This window comes from Erithacus rubecula (genome assembly GCF_903797595.1).
Source record: "Erithacus rubecula genome assembly, chromosome: 9".
Classification (NCBI taxonomy): domain Eukaryota; kingdom Metazoa; phylum Chordata; class Aves; order Passeriformes; family Muscicapidae; genus Erithacus; species Erithacus rubecula.
The window spans coordinates 9284720-9290399 of record NC_136660.1 but is presented as its reverse complement, the minus strand read 5'-3'; the positions used below and the strand labels follow the sequence as shown (position 1 = coordinate 9290399).

Here is a 5680-nt window from a genome sequence, read left to right as displayed (position 1 = left end):
ATCTGAACTGTTATCTGGAATCTACATAACTTAAGTATTCAGTTACAAATAGAAACTAAGAAGTTAATAATAAACTCAGAAATCTGCTGCTTTACCAACCATCTTGTTAATTATGGTAAGAACACACTGAAAATTGCTTTGACTAAAACAGCCTGGGTTTGGTTTGCCTTTTCAAGCTCCAATCACTGTCCATACAGATTCAGCTCTGCTGTGCTCTCTGCCTTTCCAAACATGCAGAGGAGCACACCAGGTGCCCTGGAAAAGCTGCTATGAACACAGGACAGGGACTCTGCCTCAGCATCCCTGTGGACTTTAACACTCCAGGCTCCTGCATAACCAGTAGGGAACTCTCTATGTTGCCTAATTCTGAGTAAATTGCTTCTTGAAGTAGGAAGTACTGGGTTTTTTTTTCATCTGACTTGTTGTAATGCAAAGGCCAAATCCCCACCCATTCTGAGCATAACATTCCATTGGCTCTATCTTATAAAAAGCTGAGGTTGTGCTGGAGGAGACCAGGACACTCCTTCAGCCTCCTCGGGAACATCTGGAGACTAGCTGGAAGGATGAAGCTCCTGACACTTTTTGGCCTTTTGCTTGTCTGTCTTTTGTGCTTCAATGTCTTTGCTGCAGAAGGTACAGTATTACAGTCTTCTTAACACAGCTTTCTCTTTTCCTGTTCTTTCCTTTTTTGATATAAAGTGCTTATTTACTATGTTGATTTTAATTAAAGCAAGCAAACAGAGCTTGACAATGAAAAGGAGAAATGAACTTCGAAAAGGACTTAGACTGCAGAATGTGGTAGCATATCAGTGCTTTGGTTTGTACAGTAGTGTTTCCTCTGTTATTGCCTGTTGCACAGCATGATTAACTTTTATCTTAATCTGTGTTCTGAAATCTGCTCTTCTGAAAATACGTCCCATTATATTTTCCCAGTAGATAACCAGCCATCTACCAATGTAAAAATAGTATAATTTTCTCAGTAGTGGGAAATGCGTTAATGGAAAAAGTTTCTACCCTTATGAAATAAGGGAACCTGAATAAGTCAGGTTAGCAGAGTATATGAGAAGTTCTTTATAGAACAATAAAACAAGTGAGAGTAACTCTTCTGATGTTCAACCAGTCTAAACTTTTTTTCTTTGTTTTTTAGTTGGGTTTTTTACCACTGATATTCCACACTTTAGTTGTAGTACCTTGAGGCACTTAGTTAACCATTTTGCAGTATTCCAAATTCACAGAGCACTTAAAATCTTGAAAACAAGATTTTCCATCTGTCTATAGCCACATCTCTGCAGATGTCATTGTGCAGTTGCAGGAGGACAGTTCAGTAGAGGTATTTAATTGAGAGGTGCAATCTAGAGTTACTTGTGCAGATGTGAAGTTTGATATTGTGAATCTCTGAGACTCACCACAATTTTTCATAATGTGTATTTCATATAAGACGTAGAGAGTAAATGTGAAATAAGGCAAAACAAATAAGCTAAGTATCCAAAGGTCAGGAAGAGCAGACTTGCCATGCTTGATATTTTCTAGAAACCTTCTAAGAATTGCTTTATGCGTAAATATGAGCATGGAGAAACATATGGAAGCTGTTTTCCTAATTGGTTATGTCAGCTGCCCAGTTTTCTAATTTACCGGAGTGTGTGCTGACTGGCAGAGCTATTTGCCAGAGAAGTGGTACTTGAAGCCCTTCTGCTTCTCTTGCCTTTTCTACTTATTTTCTATTTCTTCTTGAGGAAAAACTTAAGGAACAGTGCAAAGGGAGTTGGAGAATTTCTAGATGTGTCATCAGGAACATAAAGGAAACCTGTCAAGGAAGGACAGGTTTTGGCCATATCAATAAAATACAAATAAATACCTGTCAGTTCCCATTATAGTGTTCTCTTTCTGTTGATGTGCATGGTACTTCCATGAGTCAGAAGGTGGGGACGAAACGTGCAAAGGACACTGTTCCTTACCTGTAAGGACATGTGTGATAGTGAAAGTGGCTGGGTGTGCAAGATAAATGTACTCTGCATGTAAACTAAACTGTGGAACTAAATTGTGGTGATAAGATAGCTCAGCCTCCATCACCAGCCTTGGCTGTAAATTGTGCCTCAGTGATTTCTCAAATCATTGACCATATGTTAAATTTTGTTGATTAGAAGTCCTCTGTCTCTGTCCTTTCTGCTCCACCTCACCTCTGGAGTAAACCTGTTTTTCCCCCCATTTATTGTGGTAAGCACATACTATGTCAACTGCAGGCAACAGCTCATTTATTTAGGTGTGGTGGGGAGGGAATAGTTTAGTGACTTTGCCCATCCAAAGAAATTTATTCTACACTCCTGAGCATCTGGACACAGATGCTCTTTTCCTGTTGGTAATTTTTTACATTTTCTTTAAGTGGTGTAACTATAATTGTATTGCCTGCTAGTGTGACATTTTGAAGGATAAGGAAATCTTCACAATGTGTATCTGATGTGTCTGTGGTAATGATGGAAAAGAGCAAATAAGTTTCTGTTCCACACTAGGGACAAAGCTGTGCAGAGATCTAAAAATCAGTCATGATAATCCTTTTTTTTTTTCTACAGATATCTCCATATAAGGATGTCAGTGGTAAATACAGTAAGCAAATTGTATGGACTCTGACACCTTTACTGCATATGTACAGTTATTTCTATTACCTGTCTCCACTGATAATGCATTATTTCTCACCCTTAGGCCAGAAGGTCAGACTCTGCTGCTTGAAAGTACCCAAACACAAGAAAAAAATACACAAAGGTAAACGGGTTTACAGTTTCATTAGTGTAATTAGATAATCATTAGAGAGAGATCACAGCACTCCGTGTTTTTTTCCATCTGCAAGCTTCACAGAATTTTGCATGCAGTTAAATATTATTTTCATTGTATCACTGATAACTTGTTCTTAGGAAACTTACTGAGTATTTCAATCAGGAAAAGATAATATTAGAAGAGATTAGAATACAATTCATGCCCACAGTATAAAACAATAAAGAGAAATATGATCAAGATTAAAGGATTATCAGTGTTCCTCATTGATAAGAACAGTTGCAAAAGTGAAATATTATCCTGGCTTTGCCCTGCTCTGTTACATCACCGTTCATCTGTGGCTGCATTCATCTTCATGTTTTGACAGATCACCCAAAGCATGACTCTGAAAATTCCCAAAAATCCAATTTTTGAACCCACAGCTCTACTAGGAACAGGAATTAACTGAGACTGAATTTGTCCTAAATGCATGTGCCTAAAGACTGTGCACATAAAAGTACATAATACTCCCTGGTTTCAGTGAGACCACAGTGGAAGAAAAGCTAAACCATGAACAACTCTAGGACAAAAGGATTACTATGCTCTTTAGAATCTTAGCATCTTAAATCTTAATGTTTCTAAATTCAATAAAATGTCTAGCTGATAGCTGTAGTTAAACTCTAAAGAGTTCAATCTAAAATAGTTTATTTCCTATTTCTAATATTTTAATTATAAAATTACTAATTTGAAGTTCCAAGCAAATTCATTCCAGCTGATAAAATATCTTAAATGCTTTATTACTTTTTATATTTTGATAACTTAGTTGTAAATCTTTGTGTTAATCTGCAGTTTTCCTTTACCTGGAGCCTTTCCTTTCTGTCCAAACTCCCAGTGCTGAATCATGGACTCTCTTTTATAGACAGAGTCCCACTGGTACCAGGAGCAGTGAACAAATTGGGGAATTATAATGGGTCAGGGTTTATAGCTGTCTGGGGCAGCTCATTTGATCAGCAGGTGCAGCAGCACTGAGGAATTGAGCAATAGCAGGTTCCCAGCTGTGCCAGAGGCACAGAGAGGCTTCTGTCACTCCTGGCCTGAGCTGGTCACACGTGCTGCTGCCTGCCTGATCCTCTGCCCTTTCCACATTACTGAGATTGTTACTATTCAGCCTGAGCACTTTCTACCATCTGCCAAAATAGGGGGTGTTTCAGGCTTTTTTACGTGCAACAGGCATGAAAACTCTCTGATTAAAGTGCTTGCAGAGACAGTGTTCCTTTGAAAGCAGACTGCTGTTTCCTGGGGATGAATCCAGTGGTGCTGGTCTCACAGAGCAGTGGAAGGCACTGTACTCAGAAGGGGAGGAAGGAGTACAAAGGAAGCACTCCATTAAAACCTGTAAATTCACCACAAAGATCTCCTACTGAGGGAATCTGAAATGCTCCCCTCTGCTGCAAACACAGAAATACTTCATGATCTTTGCTTGTCCCATTACACTCTGGCTCTCCGAGCATTCAATACACTTAACTGTAATCATCTCCTCTCCTTACCTGCAGCCAAACCTTTTTAAGGTCAGTGATTGTTGTTTATTTGCTTCTGTATAGGGTGCATCTTTCTGCTGCAAATTACTTCCTCAGATCTGCTTGTATCAAAATGCTTGATCTGAATTGATTTCTACTCTTACTCAGAGGCAGCTGTAAAAGCTTGGACCTAACTCAGCAACTGCCCAAAGCTGAATTCTTCTGTTTAATGTCTGGTTCTTGACTGGAACTGCACAATGTTGGGTTTGTTTTGCATTGTTGCTGTGAGATTTCTGGGTGACTTGTGCTGTCTATATTCTGCAGGCAAAGCACAGGGGCTGTTTCTCAGCATTGCTGTGCAGTGCCCTTCATGCTGGGCATGTGCCATGGGCAAGCTGCAAAGCCACTGGACCAGCTCAGTGTGGCTTGAGGAGAGGGTTTTGTGTAACCAAACATAACCACACTGGCTACTTCTTATGAAGCAAAACCATTTCCTGGAATGTTGTCATTCCATCTCAGACACAAATGCTCCATGCCAATGTCAGCCTATGGCTTCTGACCAGGAAATAGGGAGAATGTGATGATAGTTAGGAGAAGATACTTTTTGATGTGTCAGTTGAGGAATTCAAGCTCTGGAGAGGCAGCAGCACCGTCCTGTGTCTATGAAGACCTCCACCTGACTATGGAAACTTCCAACAGCAGCAAACTTTCAGTGAATGAGTGCCCTCACTAAAGGGAAAATAGGCTGCTGGGAGTTAGTGACCTCCAGCAAATGAAAAGAAAAAAATTTCCATCACATGCTTTTATTTTCAGATCACTGCTAATCTAAGCCTGCTCATACAAACATGGCTGAACTGCTGATATTAAGGTTTTGTGCCATTCTCCACACTCCCAATTAAGCAAATCTCTCAATTTTTTCTCTTTTTCATGTTTGTTTTACAGGTACGAGTTCTAAAATGACTCAAATGGAAAAAAAGAAATACTGCAAGCCTTGTTCTCAGCGAGTCCTTCCAGTGATTCCTGGACCACTTCCACAGCTAAAATGAGCAGACTGAGAGGAGGGTGAAAAGCATCTGCCTACATGCACAATTGATAGTGCTTCACTGTCTTGAGGACCCTCCTTTCACTTTGTGTTTTGTTTAGGGAAAGGCTTTAGTACTGTTTATTTATGCCTTCACTCAGGCATCTTTGTTACTCTTAACCTGGCAGAAGTCAGGCAAAGTTGTCTGGCTGCCACCAGACTGTGTCAGTTGAATATTCCTCTGCACCAAGCAGGGATTTATTTATCTCCTTAAGCAAGAGAATGAGAAGAGATGGTTGAGAGATAGCTGAATTGCCCTGGTTTCCATTTCTAAATTACTTAAAAGGTGGTGAAAGGCTGATGTTTTTGTTTCTAGTTATCAGCATACTTGCAAATT

The 5680-nt window shown here is 39.7% G+C and overlaps 1 long non-coding RNA gene across 1 annotated transcript; it reads left to right on the top strand.

Moving 5' to 3' along the window:
* Positions 1-210: 210 nt before the first annotated feature.
* LOC306805055 lies at positions 211-5680 on the top strand. The gene is made up of 4 exons (XR_013775099.1): positions 211-339; positions 492-633; positions 2698-2757; positions 5205-5680. It is a non-coding gene; the product is annotated as an uncharacterized lncRNA (long non-coding RNA).